A 25,072-nucleotide genomic window follows, 5' to 3' on the forward strand; every position below is an offset into this window, starting at 1 on the left:
AATTAAAGGTACACTGATGTGTCGGTCCATATCATATCAGCTCTGATAAAAGGAAAATTGACATTATTGGCAATCGGCTTTTTTTGGTGGATGTGGCTGATAGTGTCACCGATAAATACCATGTGCATGTGCAGCCACAGCTTGCACGTGGCCAGGAATGCAGCTCGGCAGCTTGGAGAGCAGCATTTGCCTGGTAAGTCTGTTGGGGGAGGGGTAGAGGGGCAGATCAAGGCCCCCACGGTGATAGAGGGAGTGGAGCAAGGGCTGCTTAGCTGGAGTGGGGTGCGGGATGGAGCTGCAGGCAGCTCGTCCTGGGGGTTTGGGGGGAGGGTGCAGGTCCCTGCTGCTGCGCACAGCCCAGGGGGGGGAGAATGGGAGCATGTGCTTCCCAGATTTGTGTGCGAGGCAAGGGCAGTTGCCCCCTGCAGGCCGGGCCCAGGGGCTGAGCCAACCTCTTCCTGGTGGGGTGGGAGCTGCACTCAGAGCAGGGGCTACGGTGAATTTTGCAGTGGCTATAGCCCACCCCATACCACCCCTCCCAGCATCACTACCAACACCTGCCCTGGGCACAGCCCCAGCCCTGCCCCTGCCAGGAAGAGGCCAGTGCAGCCCCCCAGTCCTGAGCCCACCCTTGCCCGATGCACAAATCCAGGGAGCACATGGCCCCCCCACCCCCCTTCTCTCCCCCCTGCCCCTTCCTCCCCCACAGACTTATCGGCCAGACACTGCTCTCCAAGCTGCCAGGCTGCATATTGGCAGTTGGATCAGTATCAGCTGATATGGCTCATTAATAAAATCAGCCATTGGTATTGGCCAAAAAAAATCTTTATTGGTGCACCCCTAATGATAGGTTAATACTTCTTTTTAATGTTTGTTGGAACTGAACAAAGAGAAGGGCATCTACCTACATCAGAATATACCAGCCAATTTCAAGAAAAATATTAAAGACTCAGAAGGAAGTACCTTCCAATCCTCAGCTGTAGATGCAGGCAAATCAGAGCAAGAGAAAATTGGTGGAGACTTTTAGAAGAGTAGGGAAGCCCACTCCAGGAAGACAAAGGGATATAAACACCCACTTTTAAAACAGGCAGCTGTCAGGCTTCTCTCAACCCTTATGGAAATAACTATCACAGTTTTTGCTGGGTATCCTGCCAGCAAATTAATTGGATTACTCAGTCAAAACCTGTTGACAGGTAATTGCTCGTAACCACTCAAGAGTATTTTTATAGAGATTTCAGTCTCTCCATTAGCCAATTTACAAAGTTTATTTTGAACAGTCAATCCAGTCACACACCAAAAAGGAAAAAAAAAAAATATATATTGCAGCTGTTCGTGCCAAGCCACTGCCCAGCACAGACTCAAATAAAAACTGTTGGCATAAAACATATCTTGAGCTTTAAATAGAAATGAGAGAGTAGGCTTTTTTCCCCTGAAGTTTTTATATTGCATTTTGTAGATTTTTTTAAAGGGATATTACAAATGCTTTTCAACTCTCCATTTTAATACTGTTCTAAGTTGCAAACAGCTTTCATATTTATTTTGCACTTCTGTTTTGGCATAACTCTCATTCTACCCACTATTTCTAACAGCGCTTGAAAACTGACATGGTTCTCCATTTACGTGAAGCTTTTGTACACTGTTACATCAGCTACCAAAACAGAAGTTAGTTAACACTTGCTCCACCTGCTACCTCTGAAACAGAGTACTGGTTTTGTAGGTCCTACAATATAGTTAGTATTTTTTTTGCAGCTCGCATAGTTTTTGCATTAAACACATGAAGACTTAAAGCTGACAGTAATTTTAAAGCTACAGCAATTGAAACTTAGCTCTTCTCTGGAGCACTGTTAAAAACTGCTTCTTTAAAAACAGTTCAGCGCATAAGGCCAATGAAGAGTTTTAGTGCCTTCTTTGATTAAATCAAATACTGTATTTACTACATTGTGCTGTGTAATTTTGTAAGAGGGTAGATTTATAGAAGTTAATGTTAAACATGTAAAAAGACTTGAGGATTTGGATATTTCCCTGCAATATTTGGAACTTTAATATTGCACTAGTGACCTAAAGACAAGTGGAATAAGAATATAATGTGTAATTTTTAATAGGTCAAGCCAAAAAAGCAAGCAGTAACTAATATAGTGAGACTTAATCTAGTATTTTAAATCTAATTTAATAGTGGGTGTATTAAGTTACAAACTAAATATACCCACATTAACCCTTATTGAGAATCTGGCCTATAATTTAAGATGTAAGGGACACTGAAAAGTGTAAGAACTATTACAGTTTGCTGTATTGAACTGGACATCCTATCTTGGGAAACCAACAGAGACGTTACAGTACTGATCTCATTCTATTTTACAGCAACATTAAAAGGTAGGTCTTACCTTTGCAGTGATGCAACCTACACTCCCAAGACAATATTAGTACAAACAACATACTAAAGGTTGAAAGTGCTAATCCAAACTATCCACTCTTATTAGTTACTGTAAATTCAATTTAATAAGGAATTAATATTTCAGGGAGATAAGCTGGAGGTAAAGACAATGCTTAGGATATCCAAGAAACTTCTTAAACAGTCACTGGACTGATTGAGCTTAGTAGGAAAAGTTCCAACTGTTATCCAAACACTACCAATTGTGTAGTTAACAGCTACTTAAAAAAAGACAATTTAGATTAATTTAAAAAAAAATGTTTCAGTTATTGAGAGAGAAGTAAATCAACATATTATTGCAACACCCAATATTACAACATACAGATTTTTATGAACCAAGTAGGTGGAGTGAGGAAAAAAGTGAGGAGGAGACAGAAAAACAAGAGATTCTAGGGACAAATTAAAAAAAAAAAGAAACCAGACAAGCTGAACCATCAAGGTATGATGGCATCGCAAACAATTTATACTTCACTTACCAACTTGACTCAGACCATGAAGGTTACTTGAGGAAAACAAAAGCTAATGTGCGACTCCAAGGAGAGTGGAAGTTGTACTCAGCATGGAGAAAGTCAGGCTCTGGAAAACAGGAACTATCTGTGCTGTGCCTAAATAAATAAACAAATAAATAAATCAAACAACTGTACTGAACTGGGGAAGGGAGGGAAGAAGGAGAAAGGCAGACTCTTGACTAAGTGGAACAAACAGGAAGTGGGAAAAAGGTCTGAGCTCTGATATTACAAAAAACAAGGCTGGAAAAGGATCTTGTTCTCACCCTAGCTTTAAAGAACACAGGGCTCACTGCTAAATGCCCGACAGTTGCAGCTTTCCACAAACACTGTGAAGGTTAAAGAGAGGCCAGCATTGGTAACACTAACTGACATTGATGGAAGTATTCGCTTGTTAAAGCTACTTTGTAGGCAAGAGATGGTAGATTTGAGCCATTTAACAGTTTAACTCACAATTTTAGTAAATGTTTTTAAAAGATGTTCTGTTAAATATCAAAAAGGTAGGAGAGAGAAACTATTAAATTTATTAAAAACAAATTGAACTACCTCAAAAAATATTTTTCTCAAATTAAACATACCACCTTCCTAAAAAAAAAGAAAAGAAAATATTAAAAAAAAAAAAATTAAATGTCTTCACATAATACACCTTCCAGGGGTCCCTAGGATGCACATGCATTTCCAGATGTCCAGTCAGTCAGTAACACCGAAGTATTGCTACAGGTCAGTCACCGTCTCAGCTGAACACTGGTTGCAAAAACAGCAAGCTGGCTATTACGAACAGAACTAAAAGATAATTCACATGGAGAGTTATCCATTTAGGCAACTGGGGTAAGACAGTGGATGCAACTGCACCATATTCTTGTGTGAGCTACTATACATTTCACTGCATCATTTTCAAGAATTCATGGTTTAAAAACATGCATTTCCGCATGGGGACTCTGAGGGTGTTTATACACATGCTCCAGGAGGCAGAAGGCAGGGAGGAAGGTGCTTGAATTAGCACAGCTTCAAGAGCCATGTTAAAAAATGGTGGCAGGGTGCTTTGAACTAAAGTGCCTTCCTGCCATTTTTCAGCACAGGGACACTGATGCACATGACGCTGGAATCTGCTGGGGCACAGTAATTACCATGCTCCAGCAGACTTGATTAATCGAGTCTGCTCCAATGTGCTTTAAGTTACAGAGCATTAGAGCAACCTCCCTGCACATGTATAGGAGCCCTGGGGAGCTAACAAACTACTTTCCAGGTATCTTGTGGATGGAAATGGGAGAGCAGATTTCTAGAGAAAAAAACAGTACGGGCAGTTTTCCTGATCCCTCTATAGTGTAACAGTATCTTTTGAGTATTGTCACATTGAGCTGTCTGATGACTTCATGTATGAGGTTTTTTTTTTTTACTTAAAATGTTTTCTTCATTTTACTGTTGTCAAGAACAACAGGCTAGCCGCATACAGAATAGGAAACCCTGGAGACAGGAAAGTGTGCGTTTTTGGCTCTTCTGCTGAACACACAAAGAGAAGTCAGTCCCGACTTTTCTCCATGTTATCTTGCCTCCATGTGCACCAGGTCAGACAGAGTCTGCACACTTTCCACCATTCAGTTAATTATATCACACCCCATGCAGGGGACACATTCTTCATCTGCCTGTAGAGAAGTTACTCCCTAAATAATTTAAACAAGGCCTTCCTTAGGTATATTTATATAGATTACTTTTTTGCTCACTTGGGCCTAGCAAAAAAACCCCTGCTGTTTTAGGTGAGCCAGACCTCCTTTAGCATTCCAGGATAGTGGCAGGCTGCATGGTTCTGGATTTATCTGCTATGTATATGCCATGGCACCCAGGGATCTTCACAGGTTCCTCACAAACTACCTCTCCCCCACACACTGCTTTAGCGGCAAACCCAGCCATTCTCCAACAGCATCTCACAAGATCATTTTCACATGTTCTCCCCTCTGAATAGAACTTTGTTACATCAGTCTTCAGGAACAAGACAACTGCCAGGGCTTCCAAGGAGGGAATGCCCTCATTAGTGTTACTTTACTATATTTCATTTGGAAACACTTCATTTAAATTTTCTCCTGAAAATAAAATTCACCACTAATCCCTAAAGTTATTATTAATGAAGCTCACTGTAGCAGCAGCTGCAGAGACATAAAAGAACGAAATATAAATCAACAAGTGATGGCTACATTAGGTCTGACATTTCCAACACTTCACTTTTCTCACATCACTGCTTCTCATTACTGTGCTTTTTCCCACGTTTTATTTATTCTATGTGATTAAGTCTGTATGGATTTGTTAAAACACAGGCAAACATTTCTGTCATAATGACCAAAATCTATTTGCTCTTAGATCTGTCATTTGTTTGCCAGCAAAAATATCAAACATTGGCTTAGCTGACTATGAATAGAGAATAACATTAAGAAACTTATGTCAGGGTAGGAAGAAAAATGCTATTTTGATTGCTAGTATGACACTATGATGGAACACACAGACAGCACCAGAACATAAAGCAAAGCCTTCAGATTTGGAGCAATGAAAGAGCCATGAGTTAAAGGGATATGTTATGGAAATTGACAGACAGCACAAATTTAGCTGAATTTTAAGATGACTTTTTAAAATTGTACTCCTTCCAAACTGGAGGCAATGGACAGAAAAACCAATCAGTTCCTCCAGATGTGGACTCAAACATTAATAACCCCTTTCCTCTCAACCATTTGAAGTCTTAAATTTCTTAATAGCTGCAGGATCTTCAAGACATCACATACAGTCATGCCCAGTGTGTTCTTCTCCACATTTCATACTAACTTACTTAACAGGTGCAGAACTGGCAGATTTGGTACAAGCAACATTAGTTCCCTGATGCCTGGCATGGAATGTGTGACCCAGAACTGGAAGGTAGCCTAATACACTAAATACTGTACTGAACTCAATAGAGAAAAATGCCCAAAAAACCTGAATGATCTTTACATAGGCCAGACACTAACTTTGGATCATGACAAACTCAAACTAAGGTTGAACTGATCATTTGGAGATGAAAGCTCAGTCTCCCAGCATCATCTGTTTTGCCCCTGCAAGGCAATGAAGCAGACAACCAAGAAAAAGTACAAAAAGTTTTCAAGACCTCAGAGATAAATATTTAATCATATTTCTTGCATTTATTTAGGAAGTTACATAGGCAATATAAAAGTTGCTTCAGGATCTACTTTTGGCGCCAAATCCAGAATTCTAGCTTACAAAGAATTTAGCTCCCTTGAGTTTTCTGATGCACTGATCCTGTAGAGTATAAAACTTCAACAGATACTTAGGCTTGAATTCCTGGGAAATCAAGTATGCAGATGTACCAAAAACATTCATTCAGTTTTATAGTGAAGCAATACTCTGAGAAGTAATGACCTCAACTGTCCAGTAATAATTTATTTGCTTAAAATAATTTCAAATATCAATTACACAATCTAGATCACAAGTTTTATTTTTAAACTTTTTATCAACTTTGAAGTAAAAAAATAAGCAGTCAATATTCAACTTTTAATACAGGGCTACAGAGCTGCAAGATGTATGGTTACGAGTCTTGGAAAACAACTAAGGAATGTGGGTTTGGGTTTGTTGTTTTTTTTTTTTAAATCAGGCAAATCATGTTAAAAAAAAAGAAAGAAAGAGTTCTACATGGTAGGAAATGTAGAATTTGAGGTATTCCAGGATGGATAACAATGTTGGGAAGGAATGACTTCCAGTCCAGCATATAGCTATACCAAGATGCATGAGTTGCAAGATTAAGAGCTCATATGTCAGTTCAGTTCGAGTATTATTATAGCTCTCATCTTCAAGCTCGGATTGACTAGATACCTACTTCAAATATATTTCAGTGATGTTTACAGGGAGATTTTATAGTGCTGTGCCTAAGATGCTGACATTATCGGTAGGGATCTCTATAAAATTGCACAGGAAGTGCCTACCTTCTTTTAATGTTTTTTATTTCACCACTTGCCCCCCCCCGCCCCAATGGCAGAGCGGCCCTGCCAGTTGGGCCGTTTGCTGCCAATCAATGGGGAAATGAAAACCAGTTTTAAAATACGCTACGGTTTTTGCCTCCCCGCTGCTAATTGGTAGAGGGGCCCCAGTAGCCCTGCCGCTTGCTGCTGACCAGTGGGGAGCAACATACTGCCAGTAGTAGAAGCCTACTTCCTATCTCCACCCCAAAATGAAGGAAAACATGACACTTAATGAAGCAAGGGGTGGAGGAACAAGTTCATCCTGCAAGGGACAGGGAAGGGGTTAGTAGAAAAACACTGAGCCAAAGAAAGAGTAACTTGCAGTCTTCAGAGCCAGAGCATTTCTCTTGTACCACCAATCACCACACTTATTGCTTTACGTATGAATGAGTAGTGAAGAGACACATTAAAAAGGTGAGAGATCTTTCAGGCTTTTCAGTAGAGTACTGGGGAAGTGGAGGGACTAATTTTACTATCTTCATAAACACCATTTAAGTCACCAAGACCAATCTGATAGAAAAAACCCTCTCCTAACATAATAGATTTTCATTTTGCCATCTAACTCATGCCCAACCAATGCACAAACACCTTGTAATTAGACATTTTGCTTCAAAATGCACAGCTGATTCTGTAAGTGACACTACCGTAACTGGCACTCCTGGGCAAATCATTAGTCTGTGCTACTGTCCTCAGCCTGACAGTAGTTTGCTGCTCTGTTAATTATAATGATCTGTTAAAATGCCATATGGGTTATCTGCAGGTGCAGAGTGTATGCACAGGGACACTCAAAAGGTAAATGTACAATATATGGGCATATTCATTTTTCATCAGGTTACAGCATTATTTGGTTGATTAGAAACAATCGACTCAGGAATTTGGTGCAAAATATTTTTACTCCAAAGAACTCTCAACAGAAGCATTTTAACGTGGTCAGTGGCTTCACACTTTTTCTGTGTTTGTAAACTAAGTATCATAAATAACATCTGCCAGATACTCTCAACTGATCCAGAACTGTTCTTTATTCTGTACTAAAAGACAGCTAAAAAATCATCAGTCACTAGATTCCGATAGTTTTATGTGCAGTGGGAATAACAAACAGCCCACAGTTGAAAACCATTTTACTGGTTCATTTGAATTCGTTAGAGAAACTGGCCACCACGTTACTCAAATGGTTTAAGAACTCAATTGCATATCTTTTCTTTCTGTGCCATTTTTGATAGAATGAGACTGCAGTTGAAACTTAACTCTGCAAAAATGTGCTGTGATTCACCAGTCTAAAAATCAAAGAATATATGCATTTAATTTTAGACTAGAGAAGCCCTTCACACAGCTGTGTTATGTTTATGAAACGTTTCACTAATTCCCCTTTATATTCCTCTCATGTAGCACTTATTCCTTTTGTGCCATCACATTAATTGCTATCTGACAGCAGTTTCAATGGCAGTTGGCTCAAGCCCAGTGGTTTGCACAGAGATGAATTGGACAAGAAGGAAGATCTGAGCTGGTGTATTAAAAAATAAATAACAGTGTTTGAAGACACACAGACATATGATGGTACCACACTTACAGACCAGAAAAAAAATGAAAGCCACTTCTAGAGCCTCTGAAAGGATATCCAAGAGTGCCAAGTTCAGCTAGGCACACTAAACATTCAAATTCATTTTGGGCACAGAGATTTTAGTGCAAATTTACCTCTGTGTGTGTGTGTGTGTGTGTGTGTGTGTGTGTGTGTGTACACATATATATATGCACACACCCACCCACACACCTTAAAATGTTACTCACCCTTGGTAGTTTTAATGGCTTTAGCACCTTCCTAAAGAAGTGGAACGATGAAAAAAAGATCAACTTTGGCAAGTCAGTTCTTTGACCTCTTCTGGCAGTATTCTCAGCTTTCATCCCTATTCTACATATCCGTTGGGTGAGCATTTTTAAACTGCTCCCCCCTGCCTCCTCCTAATAATAGAACAAGGCAGAAAATGCCATTGAAAAGTTTCAAGATTTAAATGAACTTTTTCACTTATAGAAAGATGAAAATAAGAGGAAGGCAGTACTGGCCTTAAATTTTAGTTAAACAGAGGACTTGTCTTATCTCCCTCACCCCCTCCAAGTACAGTTGTTGAGGTATAAGGTTTTAAAGCACTGCTACTTTAAATCAAGTGCATTAAAGCAAAATATGCTATTACCACATTAGGCTATAAGCACCTATCATGCAGGTAAAAGCTGCAGGTTATATAGTTTGCAAATGAAGCCAAAACATTGTTTTATTTCAGAAGAGCAACCCACATGATTCTTTGCCAAGAAAAAAAAAATACATGGGAAAAAAAAAAAAGACTTTTAGACATTACTTTTGGTTATTCAAATATTCAGTTGGGTTGCACAATCCAGCCTTGAGCGAAGCCTTCACGCTGCTTTCCAAGTAGAATAAAAGATGTACAGAGCAAACGGCATAATGGAGGACAGAAGTGGTGGGATAGAGTAGGATTCAGGCAAACGCTGGCTGCCTCCATTCTTTTTCTCTCAAGTTTCCCAGTACTACCATGTTGGTGAAAGCAGCAGTAGGCATTCCAACACAGATGAGCAGATAGCACAGCTGAGATTAAAGGAATATGATTAAGGAGGTTCTTTAATTTTATTCTAACCACCGGAGAATGTGACATATTTTTAGATAATGTTTAGGTAACGTGTCAAATAGTTAGACACCAATTAATTGCTGTAAATAACACATTTTGCCAGTTAATGTGCAAATGGGTCTGAAACTCACTAGACAGAATGAGGTTTTCTTTTTAGGATATTCAGGTTATGTAAAAGGGAAATATTGCTGTGACAGGAGAAAGCCAGATTTTTCTTTCAGCATTTTCAAAAGATGTCAAATACTGCATACAACATGCCTGTCTGACTGCCAAGTGGCCAGGGACCATGAACTCTATGGGCTGCATACAGCACAGGCCACACCAGGGTAAGCCTTGGACTCATGGGCCATACACTGCGTGGATATCCCCACCGCTGTACTGCATGCCGGCAAGGACATCCTCCCATCTGCCACTGCTGCACTATGCAACTATGCAGGTACCTCCACCCCCTGCACTGTGCCTGTGCAATCCCAGACTTGCCACCCGCTTGGCACTGCCCCAGCCCTTTGGGCAGGGGCAAGAAGTGGCAGCCAGAGGAGGGAGGGGAAGCCCAGAGCCTCCAGCTGTTATTGCAGGAACAGGGAGAGCAGCAACTGAGTAGGGGGCTACAACTTGAACCAAAGCCACCAGTTGGACAGACCCAATAAAAAATTCTTTTAGCCATTGTTCCACTCTCTGTCACTTCAGATTTCACCTATGACCCCTCCTTCAACCCCTTTTATGATAACTGGCCTTACTAAAATACCCACAGAATCCAGAATTAGTAGCATTAGCCTGCCATAAAAGTTGAACTATAGAGCAGTTTATTGATCAGTCCAACAACTCATACAATCATGGAATGAGTGTTTGAAGTGGAAACTTAGTGCTTGCCCCTGCCCCCCAAATTGTATTTGGAAATTTCTGAGACAGTCTCTTACATCATCAGAAATTAAAAGGTATTCTGTATAATCCATTTAAACAACCGCAATTAAGAGTCTTCTTTTTCTGTTATACCCTTATATAGCAGACAGAAGAGAAACTGCTCTTTGGTTTTACTCTGCATAACAGCATTTATTTTTTTGAAAAAGTGCTCCTCAGCCCCTCTAATCAGTGAGTTAGTTACCCCATGAACTAGGTCACTAGCATACAACATGACAGAGAATTTATCCTTTTAAAGTACAAGAAGCTTAAGCATCCAAGTCTGGATCCTGATCTGGAATTCCCTCAAAGATGGGAAGTGTTCACAGCTTACTTAGGCACACCCTCAAATAATTTTGTGAGATACAACTGTTAAGCAATTGCAACTACATTTTTAATTAGAACAAAGATAGAGAGCTGGGTTATTTGGCGCCCCATTTGCAAGAAATCAGAAGTTTGTTCTAGAAGAGTTATTTTGAGCAGCAGTGCTTATCCTGGAAGTTACTCACTTACATAATTCAACCACACAGTGGGGACGAAAAAAAGTCACATCAGCAGCCTCCGATAAGTATTGTTCAATAGTGGATCAGCTGTAAATGCTTATCTTTTGGCAGTTTTACTTGTACAAAGGAAGCCAGCCCTCCACTGAAAAACAAGGAGACTGACCCAGTGAATGCAGAAATACCCTGAAAGTACTCTGGGGAATAAGGTTGTGTGTAGGTCAATAGTTTGATGAGGTAAGAGCTTTACACTGATATTGGGAGTCTATAAATCTATCCCTCTGTGGTAAATCAAACCTACTTGGACTAGTCCACTGCACAAACCCCAGCAGGTAGAGACAAAATAACCCCCTAATCTACAGGCAGGGCATTTAAACTGGCAGCCAATTATTGAGCAAAAACACTTTTCTCCCTTCATTTCTATGGAGCACTGCAAATCATCTTCTCTTATCCTTGTACTTCTGAAGAAACATTCCTCCTTTGCCAAGGATTGTGCTATTTTCAACTTGCATAACTCATTTGTTTTCTTCTTTCCTGAACAACAGGAATCGGCTAAAGAACCCTGTTTTTAACAATAGTTTGTGGGAGATAAATCTCAGGGGAATCTAAATGTTAGAGGAAACTATGACTATTACAGTACTGGAAAAACCTGAACACACACTCAAGCAAATTCAGTCACACAGCCCAGCCAGCTTCACTTCCATAACCCAGATCACCGGCAAAATTAATCTATGCAAGGAAATGCAATGAATGTAGGGGAGTATACAATGTTACCTCAAGCAGCTATTTAGTGGTTAGAACAAAGAGCCAGGAGTCTATAACCAAGCTTGATAACTAGATACAGCCTTTAATTGTTCTGCACTACAGGTTCTTTTTCTGTAAACAAGAAACACCACTGATAAAGATCCACAATTTCTGAAGAAATCTGAGATCCTCAAAGTGCACAAATTATGCTTTATTCCAAAAATCAAGATGACATTTGGAATAAAGCATTTAAAATCACAAGGGTGTGCTCTCTGAAGCCCTTCGCATCAGTAGTATCTTTTGGACATGCAGTTCAAGATGTTCATAAAACATTCATGAACTATGAACTCTGCAATTCTTAGCCCAGACAGACCCCTTAAGACACCCTCCCTCACTAGTTCAGGCCACACACACAGTTATTTTATTGTCCTTGGTAACAACAGGGACAATGTGTCTTTATGCCTTATGTAGCTTCCAGTATAACATAGCAGACCTGCAACAACAGCATTTCTGCTCTGTAATGGCCTGGTAAAAAGTACTAGAAAATAGGGCTGTGTGAAATTTCGCCAGCTGTTTCATTTCGACGCTGTTTTGACTCATTTCAAGGTCAAAACAGCAAAATCAAAGCGAAACAAAGGGCATCGAAATAGCCTCAAAACAAAATGAGGCTAGTCAAAATGTTTCGACCATAGAACTGGGGATGGGACGTCAACCCAGCTGGGGTGAGTTTCCCCAGCCTGATCATGGGGCTGAGTTTCTTTCTCCAGCCTGATGGTTGGGTGAAATATCAAAACAGCTTCAAAACAGCCTCACTGTTTTGCAGTGAGGCTGTTTTGACTTGAAATGAAATTCAGTACAAAACACTTCTGTCCAGACCTCGAAACTGAAGTCGGAACGAACAGTGCCGTTTCGCACAGCCCTACAAGAAAATGTTTTCACACCACAACAATATAGTGATTATGATCTTCATATTAATGAGATTTTATTACTCTGTGGACAAAATTACCATAACATGATTGGATTTTTCTAAAGCTACTAATGTAACTGAAAGCAATGATCCAATAGCTCTATTGTGATTCCTAAACCTGTGTGCTTTTGTAGGTTCTTCCCCCCACCCCTTGATATCCTTTATCCTTGAAACTCCTATAAAAATTATCAATTGTCTGAAAAATCAGTTTTACCATAACCAGCTTGTGCCCTTCAAAGGTGAGTGGATTGTCACTTAAGAAACTTTTGGGGAAAATGCAAGTCTTACCATGTTGACTTTTTGCTCTTCTAGAGAAAGGATTCTTTGCATTATTGAATTAAGCCACTTGTATATACAACAGATCTTATTACAAATTGCAACTATCTTCCTATAAATAGACCTAGTTTTAAAAGCAAAATGTTTTTAGGCTCAATTAATAGAAAGACAACTGAGTTTCAAATCTACAACTACTAAGCAAAGATTATAAATTATGATAAACACTCAAAACACATTGAATTTCACAATGGTTATTTTTTTTCATTGACAGCCCAAGTGCATTAGTAACCATTACCTTTATGCATACCTCCTATCAGCTGTCATCAGCTTAAATAGCAAAAATAGGACTAAAAACATGAAATGAGGTGACCAGTGTTGCCAACTCTTAGTCTCATAATATTAAATAACTTTCTTAGTTACCCAAGAAATCCTTAATTATCAAAGAAATTAGCATTTTACATGGGAATGAGAGAACTGAATTTCTTATTTAGAAAGATTTCTTCCCCTTATGGATGCAGAGAAACTTGGTAACATGATTCAAGTATATCCTAATGGCTCAAAAGACAAAACAAATTAGAGAGAAAACTTGTTATTGGCATAAAAACATGGCATTCTGGAGGACTTGAATCCTGATTATTTGAAGCTGGCATTGCTAGAGACTTTTAAATATGACTGATCAAAATAATGATCTGTGGAAAGTAAAATGGCTGCATTTCACCATTAATTATAAAAAAAACCCCAAACCATTACTCTCCTCAAATACTGCTTTTTATGTAGAGCTGCAATGCTGGATGAAAGGTTTGGTCTCAAAAAGGCAGCACTCTAGTTATTGAAGACTCTTTCCCCCTACTAGCTCATGACAGTTTAAGTGTACTGTAATCATTTTCTCCTCCAGATTTTCCATTTAATCTGAACTTTCTGAAAGCATTAGGTCCTACAGAGCTATTTTCTGGGGACCTATTTTATCACATCATTCTCAAAGCTACAAATGGAATATAATTCATATAGCAAAAAACAGCTGTTTTTTCTGACCATATATGTAGCAAAACAAATCTTAGAGAGAGGGGTGATTAGTCATGTTAGCCTGAGGTTAGGCAGAAGGCAGGGAAGGATGGTACCTAAGGATGTTTATACAACCAGGGGAGAGGTTGCTTTAGAGTGGAAGCGCCTCCAGTGTCACATGTATTAGCATCCCCATGCTGAAAAATGGCAGCAGGGGCACTTTACCTAAACCTTGTCAAACAAGCTTTAGTTAAAGAGCCCCCACCACCATTTTTCAGCATGGGGATGCCGATACACATGATGCTGGAGTACGGTAATTATCATGCTCCAGCATACTGGATTAAATTGTCTTCTCCACCGCACTGTAGTTATAGTGCATCAGAGCAGCTTCGCTGCACATGTATAAGCACCCTGATAAATTAACTGGTTCAGAAAGGCATAAACTTTCACAAGCAACACCTTTCATAACATCTGAAGAAGTAGCCTGTCACCGATTTAAGATTATTCCTCACAAAACAAATCTTGCAGTTATGCTAGATTTCCCAGGTAAGAGCAATAATATTGCAACTGAATTTCCAAAGTTACATTTTGCAAGTGTCACTAAAATTGCATAGCCAGACTTAATGTGAAGCTTGCAGTTATATTCATTACTGCTTTTACTGTATGCTAATGTATACTGAAGTTCTTATTTGCTGAAATATCCTTGCTCACATTTATAACTGAAATGTGAATTTGTTCATATTAGCAGGGACATACCTTGTGATCATTAAAGAAATTAGTCTAATCACTGGAGTTAAAGAAACACTCAACTTCAATTATTTTTTCTTCAGGATTTTATGATAGACCATCATACATTATTAAACTACTTAATTACACCTTGGACAAATATTTGTCTGGGCTGGAATGATTCCTACTGAGCAGGGGTTTACACCAGATGAGCCAAGGTCCCTTGTAGACTAATTTTCCATTACTGGGTATACTGCTTATTAATTTAAAAAAAATAAATCATATTTGTTCTCCTGGTCTTCTGTTGGTATATATCAGCATCCTTTGTTCTTGTCCTCTAAAAGGCAACTAAACATGTGTAACTTCCTCTTCTCCATGCACAACATGAAATTACGCTCTCTAGCTTCAACAATGCTGCTGCTGTTGCTGGTAAACATCCTCTTCCAGAGTCTGGGAAAGGGCACGCATCATTTGCGAGACAGAAACTAACTAAACAAAGTGCTGCCAAATACACCAGATAAACTGAAGAGAAAAATATTCATTCCTTAACTTCCTTCATGTATAATAGTGAGATACAGCTTGCAACTGCAGTAGACACAAAGCTGTAATAAGACTCTGTATGGTTGGATACTTGTAGATATGGAGTCACCATTCGATCTAAAAACGTTACTAGGATACAAGTTAAGGGACGCTTAGGAACTGTTGTTAGAAGAACTACAGACCCAAAAGATACTTGTGAACCTTGGCGAAGAAACGCTGATGCCTCTTAAGGAAATTAACTTTTAAGAACTGTAACCTGATGGCCTTCAACACCAAAAAGTGCAAGGTACTCCACCTTGGGAAGAAAAACCTGCAGCATGCTTATAGGCTCGGCAGTGCTACACTTGCTAGCACCACAGCCGAAAGGGACTTGGCTCATATTCAACTTGTGGTCAATCATGACCCCCACCAACGTGATGTTGCAGCTGGCAAAGCAAGCAAAATTCTGGCTTGCATCCATAGAGGCTTCTCTAGCAAATCCCAGGATGTCATCCTCCTGCTGTACTCAGCCTTGGTGAGGCCACAGCTGGAGTACCGCATCCAATTCTGGGCTCCATAATTTTAAAAGGATGTGGAGAAGCTTGAGAGAGTCCAGAGGTGAGCCGCCACGCGCGTGGTCAGAGGGCAGGAAAGCAGACCTTACGATGAGAGGCTGAGAGCCATGGGACTCTTCAGCCGGGAAAAGTGCAAGCTCAGGGGGGACCTGGTGGCTTTCTATAAGTATGTAAGGGGTACTCACCAGGATCTGGGGGAACATCTGTTCACCAGAGTGCCTCAAGGGATGACAAGATCAAACAGGCACAAATTCCTCCAAGACAGTTTCGGGCTGGACATAAGGAAGAGCTTCTTTACTGTTCGAGCCCCCAAGGCCTGAAACGGACTGCCACCAGCGGTGGTGCAAGCACCTAATTCTGGACTCTTTTAAGAAACATTTGGACGTTTATCTTGCTGGGATCCTTTGACCCTAGCTGGCTTCCTGCCCCTGGGGCAGGGTGCTGGACTCGACGATCTTCCGAGGTCCCTTCCAGTCCTAATGTCTATGAAATCTATGACCACCAATGGATAGCGAACGGTCTTAAGGATATCCGTTAGGACTCAGAACATGCCAAGAGGTATTATCACGCCATCCCTCACTTCAAACCCCACAATCATCACCGTATACAACAAACAAACAACACAAACAGCTGAAATGCCTACAGGAGGGCAACACAGAGAGATACCTCTACGATTTGTACTTCTTTTGACAGGTTATTTTTCCTATAACAACCTACAGAAGCACATTGCTGCGCCCAAGTGCAGGAGGGCTGGACTCAATGATCTTGTGAGGTCCCTCACATCTAGGGTGGCCAGCACAGAGGACAGTCCGGTTGTCCTCTGTTTCTCTTGAATATCGCCTTTATGTCCTCTATTTTTTCATTGCGGCCTGCTCCTCTTGAAGAGAAACAAAGAGGACACAAAGGCGTCAGGTTTGGCATCGACAGGCAGAGCAGCAGAAAACTGGGCTGTCCTCTGTGACGGCCACTGTACTCGCACCTACGAATCTGTCTCGCACCCTCGTGTCCATCACGGCTGCCATTTGCCGGGTGGACCGGGTCAGGCCGCAGGTCCCATCTTGCCCAGGTGTCCCATCACATGGGGGCAAAGAGATGCGAAAAGGGGGCTTCTTTTCCTCCGCTCCTCTCCCCCTGGCAGTTTTCAGGTGCGATGCTCCGCGCTCCCCAGCGACAGGTGCCCCTTTCCTCCATCTCCGTCCCCGGGGATCTGCTGAACCAGCAGCTGCCGCCGGCCACGAGCCCCAGGCCCCAGGCGGGCACATGCAAGGCGTGGTGCGAGAAGTGACGCCCCGCGGGCTCCGCTTCCCCTCGCGCCCTGCGCCGACCCCTGCGCCTGGGGACACGGCGACCCCCCGCACGCCTCCCTCCTCGCCTGAGCCCGCATCGCCCCTCGCAGGGGCGCCCCCACCCCGCGCGCCCTTCGCCGGGGCTGCCTCCCCGGGGGGGTGTCGCTCCCTCCTCAAATTTCCCACCCCCCGCACCGCTTGCCGGGCGGGCGGTGCCGGCGCCACACTCACCAGCCGCCGCCGGCTCCACGGCCACTTCCGGGAGCGCTGCGCATTCAAAACAACAACCCCCCCCATTGGCTCCCCCGGGCCGCGCCTTCCTCGCGTTGCTATTGGACAAGTAGGCGCGGCCTCGGATTGGCCCCCTGCCGCGTCACTCCGAGAGGGTTGCCATGGGCGTTCCGAGCGGAGGCTCCGCCCCTCACCGATGCGCGGTTCTGTGGCCCCGCCCCGACCCCCCACATGGCTGCTGTCTTCGGCTTCCCCGTCAGGCCTGCTGGGTCTTGGCCCCGTTCCCTGCAGGCTGCTGGGCCAGTCAGCCCAAGAGGCTGGGGGTGGGCTCACACCTCCCCACCCACTGTGGGGGCTCCAGGGTCAGGGGGGAGAGGCATCCCAAGAGGCTGAGGATAAGCCCACACCTCCCCACCCACTGTGGGGGCTCCAGGGGCAGGGGGGAGAGGCATCCCAAGAGGCTGAGGATAAGCCCACACCTCCCCACCCACTGTGGGGGCTCCAGGGGCAGGGGAGAGAGGCATCCCAAGAGGCTGAGGATAAGCCCACACCTCCCCACCCACTGTGGGGGCTCCAGGGGCAGGGGGGAGAGGCATCCCAAGAGGCTGAGGATAAGCCCACACCTCCCCACCCACTGTGGGGGCTCCAGGGGCAGGGGGGAGAGGCATCCCAAGAGGCTGAGGATAAGCCCACACCTCCCCACCCACTGTGGGGGCTCCAGGGGCAGGGGGGAGAGGCATCCCAAGAGGCTGAGGATAAGCCCACACCTCCCCACCCACTGTGGGGGCTCCAGGGGCAGGGGGGAGAGGCATCCCAAGAGGCTGAGGATAGGCTCACACCTCCCCACCCACTGTGGGGGCTCCAGGGGCAGGGGGGAGAGGCATCCCAAGAGGCTGAGGATAGGCTCACACCTCCCCACCCACTGTGGGGGCTCCAGGGGCAGGGGGGAGAGGCATCCCAAGAGGCTGAGGATAGGCTCACACCTCCCCACCCACTGTGGGGGCTCCAGGGGCAGGGGGGATGGGCATCCCAAGAGGCTGAGGATAGGCTCACACCTCCCCACCCACTGTGGGGGCTCCAGGGGCAGGGGGGATGGGCATCCCAAGAGGCTGAGGATAAGCCCACATCTCCCCACCCACTGTGGGGGCTCCAGGGGCAGGGGGAGTGTCTGGCACATGCACCATTCTGGGGCTGCAGATGCTTCTTCCTCGTGCAGGCTTCACCTCCCAGCCGGACCCGACAAGGGTTAATCTGGCGCAGGAGGAGGGAGGTTTCAGGTCTAATAAGCATCAGGTTGGATGCACTCGGGGCCTGATTTTCCATTCCATTACCCCCCCTTCACGCGACGGTGCTGTCCAGACTTGGTCACAAAGGAATTGCTCCCAGCACGAAGGCTGGTTGGTGCAAAGAGCTCTTCCCAGCCCACACACACACATACGCCACTGTGCAGGGAACGTGGTTGCAGGGGCTTATGCTCCAGTTTAGTTTCAGCTACCAGAAAGGTCCTGTGGGCACGGATGTAAGCTAAAGGAGCCTTCAGCTTGCTGTGACTTCAGGGCAGACCAGCTTGCCCAAGAACAGAGAGGGACGCAGACATGACAAGGCCTCCTTTGCCCCGACTCAAGCACAGCGTTGGCCAGTACGGATAATTGAGCTTGCGAACAGTCTACCTGGAACTCCAGATCTGAATCTGGACAGGGTCAACTCAGCCCTTTGCCCTTCCCAGCCTGAAATATCGACTCAAGCAATTTACTGCACGTGGCTTTCAAAGATCTTGAAGTCTTATGTTCTGCCTGCTTTTCATGGGTGGCAGCAGCCAGCTTCAATGGAGCCTCAGCTGTAAATTAAAGCTGCCCTTTAATAGAAAGGTAGAAACCCTGACTGCCTTCTCCAGGGGCTAACCTCAGTATCTGTGAGGATAAATCAAGCTCAGTATGTACAAGGTATGAAAACAGATCTATTATATGAAACGCTATGAAAGAAAAATTGCTTCTAGCATAGTATGAGTAGGCACTGGGACCTATGTGATAACTGATCTGGAACTGGGAAACCTGAGGTCTAGTTCTCACTTCACCACTAGTCCACTCAGTAACCTCAGGCCACTTACCTGCTCCATGACTCAGTTTCCTCATTTGTAAAATGGGGATAATGATATTAACCTTCTTAGGAAAGCTTTTGAGGTCTGCTGATGAAAAGTGGTGTATTTAAGAGCAAGGTATCATAATTGTTTGTTGTTGTATTACATTTGAAGCAAGATGATAGACTGCTCATGTTGATGTTTTGCCGATGTACACAGTAAAACATCGGCCTGCACACATGTAAATAAAAGGCACATTTCAGTTTTGAGTTTCCACAACATTACTTAAAACAGTTCTTCTAACTTCAGTATAAGGTAAGTTAGACAAGTCTATGACATGATTCTGCAGCTGATTTGTTTAATGCATTAATAGTTCTTTTCAGGAGGGGAGGTAAGAGCAGCCTGTGCCTCAAGGGAAGTACTCAGCACCTTGCAGCTTTAAGAACTACTGTTTAGAAACAGCTATTGTATTCCTTTGGGGTTTATAACACATTTTTGGGAGATCTAGCATATCATTTTGACATTAAACAGAAGTCTATCAGGAAGAAATGTATTAGGAAATGCTTTAGAGTGGTTGATTAGAGTACAGTGAAATGTGTCATAAGCTATCACTCAAGAGACCAGCCACAGTGGTTGTTTACCAGAGTTGGATTTGCAATAAAGGTGGAATAGAATATACAGATGTATGTTAAGGTGGTCCTGTACAACGGGATTGCTTACTAAGGATGGGACTTTTAAAGGATTTAAATGTATTTTGAAACAACTGTGTTCCTTGGAAACTTGAGAGTTTAACTTTATGATATGTTGCTTATGTTTTTTCTGTTACAGGCAGTCCTTGGGTTTACAACACAATTGGTTCATTGTGAAAACTGTGTCTTAAGTCGAAACGTTGTAACTCGGAACCAATTTTCTTATAAGTAAAAATGTTATAAATGGGGGACTGGTTCCTGAACCAAGGCCTGATACCCTGTTTTCACCAGAAATACCCCAGAATTTTGTACTTGATCAATTATAGATGAGTAATATAGCTACATTAATAAATTTATATTGTAAATAGCAATCATATTGATTTGGAAGGACTTCTTTGAGGTGACTTTGCTGGACTTTTTGAAGGGCTCTTGGCTGGAGTCTTCTCAGGAGTCTTGGCTGCTTTCTTAAAGATAGTGTCCAAGGAAGTTTGGACAGATGTTCTCCAGGGAGATGAGCGATGCAGCGAACTTGTTCGCTGGCATGGCATTGCATCGGATCAAGCGTTGTAAGTCGAAACTGGAGTTGTAAAGTTGAAATAGGGTGTCAATTTATGAACATTGTAACTTGAAATGTTGTAAGTCGAAAACTGCCGGTATCATTTGAATGTGGAACCCCCTTAAAAAGAGATAGGGTTCTGTAAGGTGCTAATGTGGTCCTTTAGTTATGAATCTAGGTCTTTCTTCCTGGAAGTATTTGACCAAATGAGAAATGCTTCTTTTTTTGGTATCCATAAAAAAATCTCAGATGTTAAGGCTCTGCATATCTTCAGCAGGAGATACAGCCTCTGGAGGGGGAATGGGAAACTCTGTGAGCTTGAGAACATTATTGGCTTTCACTGAAAAGCCATAGTTTGCTTGTTAGATCTTCTATACATCTGAAGAATCAGATTAATTCTACTGTGACACTTTTAAGACTTCGTTGTTTAGGAGGCTCAAAAGCAGACCACTAAACAATATTTTGGGAGATCTAGATCTAGATATTGTGGACTATTTAACACCTCCCTTCTGTTTTCTTTGCCTATAGTGTTCTCTGTTCACCCTCAAAGGTCTGTTTTTTATGGATCTGCAGATAACTTCCATTACTGGTCCACTCCCATAGGGACAGTGACCCTATGCTTGTTTTGAACACATTTGATAAACGGAGTAGTGATAGTGAGTAGAAACTTTACAAGAAAAGAGAAAAATAATAGCAAAATAAAAAAGGAAACTTAGCAGTTTGTGAAAAGCTTGAAGATATGACCTGAGAGGACTTTAAAGTCTAAAAAATCCGAAGAGAAATAAACATGAGATTAAAACAAAACAACAACAAAAAGATACTTTTATGCTGATTTTTTTTTTAATTTGACTAAATAATTGAATGCTTGCATCCTATGGAACTGCCAGGGTACAAATAAAAGGGGTTAACCACTGTTTTATTCACCATGTAGCTGTTAATGGGAAGACATCAATGACCAAAACTGTTTCTATGGGTCAGTTCTTCATCTAGCACTGTTCAGTAACTTTATCAGTGATTTGGTTCATGATATAAAATCTTTACTGACACATTTTGCAATGGTTGGTGGGAGAATTAGTTATTTTAATCTTTGGATGGAAAAAGGGGGCCTTGAGAGAAGTGATCTTGTTTCTATACACAGCAATGTCTTGTGCTCAGTTACAGTGTCCACATTTGGAGAAAAATGTGGAAATACTGCAGATAGTTCAAAAGAGGGTCTGGAAAACAAGCCAGATTTGATCTTCTTTGGCTTAGTGAAGAGAAGGTTGATCAAGTTACTGTGGGGTAGGAGAGGTTCAGACTTATTAACAGTGGAATAACAAAATCCAGTAGCTAGACATTTAAATGAGGTAAATTTAACTTTGAAGGAAGTTACAGTTTCCTAATGGTTGGCGGAAATTATCCATTGAAATAACTTGCCAGGAGAGATACTGCACTCACATTTTGAATCATTAACATGAGGCTATGGTGGCCTCCATTGACCTGCCTTCTGGGTAAAGGCATAATTTCTTTCACTGTAGAACACAAAGCCAGCTTGGATTTGTTGCTTACATAGTAACAAACACCAGTTATTTGCATATGGGTGAGGTTCACCAACTGCTTAAGTGCATAGCATTTTTCAGCCCCACAGTCTACTCTGTAACGTATTATTCTCCCCTTACCAGCACGTCCATTATAACTGCAACTGCCTGCTTTGTAACTAACTCTGCAGAAAAGGACCTGGGGGTTACAGGGGACAATAAGCTCAATACGAACCAACAGTGTGCCCTTGTTGCCAAGAAGGCTAACGACAAACTGGACTGCATGAGTAGGAGTGTTGCCAGCAAATCGAGGGACATGATTATTCCCCTCTATTCAGCAGTGGTGAGGCCACATCTGGAGTACTGTGTCCTGTTTTGGTGCTCCCATTACAGAAAGGCTGTAGACAAATTGGAGAGAGCCCAGCAGAGGACAATGACAATAGTGAGGGGGCTGGGAAATATGATTTATGAGGGAAGGCTGAGGGAACTGGGCTTATTTAGTCTGGAGAAGAGAAGATTGAGAGGGGATTTAATAGCAGTCTTCAACTACCTGAAGGGGTTCCAAACATAGGCACGGACTTTTATTTTTGCTGGAGGGGCGTCTAAAATGATGCCACCCTTGGTGGCATGGTTGGAGCAGAGCCAAACAGAGCCCATGGGGGTGGGGCAGATGTGGACTGCCTACTGACACAACTCTACACCACTGCCCCTGCTGCTGCTGGGCAGGCAGAGGGTGTTTTGCCATGGAGGTAAGGCTCATGCGGGGCTTTCAGGGGGAGGACAGCAGGGTGAGGATCCCCAAGGCCACAGTGGGCAACCCACATCCACCCCCACCCCACACACAAATCTGAGGGGCTCGTGCCTCCCTGTATGCCCCTCCCCGGGAATGCATGACCCTCCCTGCCCCCACTGACTTACCTGCAGGCAGCTGGGGGCGCTGCTCTCCATTGCTTCCTGGGGCTGTATTCCTGGCCATGTCCATGTGTGTGTGCACACACATACATGTGGCACCTCCTGCATCCTGCTCCCTGCAGCCCTTTGCAGGCTGAAACTCTGCCAGCCTGCAATGGGAAACCTACTATTTCCTGCACTTTTCCACAATGAACAGAAAACCCAGATCCCTGCATGATACTAGGAAACTGGGACAAATGCTGTCCCAGAGTCATGCAGCCTGGGACTGGGACTTGGTGTTCCCTTTTTGGGACTGTCTTGACCAATTAGGGATGGGTGGTCAACCTATCTTTTTCCTAAGAAGGGCCAGGATCCTCAGGCCCCCACATACTCAGCACCTATGGTTCCAAAGAGAATAGAGCTAGGCTGTTCTCAGTGGTGGCAGATGACAGAACAAGGAGCAATGGGCTCAAGTTGCAGCAAAGGAAGTTTAGGTTTGATATTAGAAAAAACTTTCTCACTAGCAGGGTAGTAAAACACTGGAACAGGTCACCCAGAGAGGTGGTGGAAGCTCCATCCTTAGAGGTCTGTAAGACCTGGCTGGACAAAGCCCTGGCTGGGATGATCTGGCTGGGGCTGGTCCTGCTTTGGGCAGGAGGTTGGACTAGAATCACTAGGTGACCTTCTGAGGTCCCCTCCAACCCTAATTTTCTATGATTGTATGATAGTCCTGTTTCATTTGCTGAGCCAGAAAGCGGGAAGGGAAAGCAGTTGTCAGATAGCTACTACTAGAGCCATGAAAATGACAGGGATTTCCCATATTTATTAAGGCTTCTAATAGCACCAACATTGAGTACTAGAAGCCTTGAACATGACAAGAGGTTTGGGGGCTACTAACAGCTTAGTCCTGACAGGGCTGCAACCAAGGCTGGTTAAATACATAGTCCTGTTTGTGCTCTGGTATTAGCAGCCCCAGAATGACTGTTAGAAACCTTGGAAATGATGTAAGCTAGTCAGTTTGGGGACTCTCAGTGCCATATCACTGAAACATGACTGATCATTGGTGACATTAAGTTTGGATAAATGCATACTCAAGTTCATTGTCTTTTTTACTGCTGAAGTTTTGTACCTACACAGAGTATTTTTCTATGGCATTAGTAACTGCTTGGATGTGATGATCCATGATTCTCCCTTTCTCCATAAACCAAGGGGAGAACAGAAAGTTCTCCATTGCTTTCATCATGTTCTTAAGTTCTCTCTGTGTGAAGGCAGTGACTTTAATCCAGTCTCATGTCTCAGGCCTTCAGGATATCAGATATAATCTGAGATTGTTTTGCCCTTCCTTGGAGATTGGCCACAGTTGGGTATGGGACACTAGATTGGGTGGCTCGGTGGTGGCTGGTATATCTTGGGCATCAAACCAAGCTCCAGGTTTGAGGCTGAAATGGAATTTTCCTCCAAGTCAGACTGGTGGGGACCTTGGCGGGGGTTTTTTTCCTTCTGTGTCATGGATCATCTGTTATGATCCTCTGGCCAAATCTCATCTGATAGATGCCCGGCCGCTCCAGGGTTATTAGGCTTTGGTTGCACATTGCTCCCTCCCGCTCTGCACCTGTGCCACAGAATAAGATAGGCTCCTGTGAACTGAGATGCTTTAAACTCACTGAAGTCTTTAGACTCCATATCTCAGTATCTGGGTAAAATCGAGTGCTCTCTGAGCCCAGAATAAATAACCTAATGGTCTCCGCTGCCCTACAACATTGGCGACGCTGAATTTGTGGACTGCATTAGCTCCACGTAACAACCCTGCCGTGCCCGCCTAAGTTCCTCCCACCCAGCCAGTGACCAGTCCCGTGGCTTTTGCACGCTCGAATAATCCTCTGAAATCAATGCAGATTTGGCACATTCTGACTGTGAGATTGGGTCTTTGGCCAGTTGCGCTCGTTGGCTACAAGCTCTGGCTCTCAGGGTGCCCTGTTTCCCTTTGCAGTTTGCCTTCTGTGCAGTTTGGAAGCGGCACCCTCTCTAGAGAAAGATCTTTTGATTCCGCTCCAGCCATC

The 25,072-nt window shown here is 43.3% G+C and overlaps 1 protein-coding gene across 2 annotated transcripts in view; it reads right to left on the reverse strand.

Moving 5' to 3' along the window:
- Positions 1–17,358, reverse strand: part of TANGO2 (transport and golgi organization 2 homolog) — a 77,161-nt gene extending 59,803 nt beyond the window's left edge. For both annotated transcript variants that reach the window (XM_059713462.1, XM_006270919.4), the window contains exons 1-2: positions 17,283–17,358; positions 2,905–3,033 (exon numbers count right to left, since the gene is read on the reverse strand). The gene's annotated coding sequence lies outside the window, so the exon portion shown is untranslated. The remainder of the gene's footprint in view (positions 1–2,904; positions 3,034–17,282) is intronic.
- Positions 17,359–25,072: the final 7,714 nt, after the last annotated feature.

This window comes from Alligator mississippiensis, chromosome 10 (assembly GCF_030867095.1).
Source record: "Alligator mississippiensis isolate rAllMis1 chromosome 10, rAllMis1, whole genome shotgun sequence".
NCBI lineage: Eukaryota > Metazoa > Chordata > Crocodylia > Alligatoridae > Alligator > Alligator mississippiensis.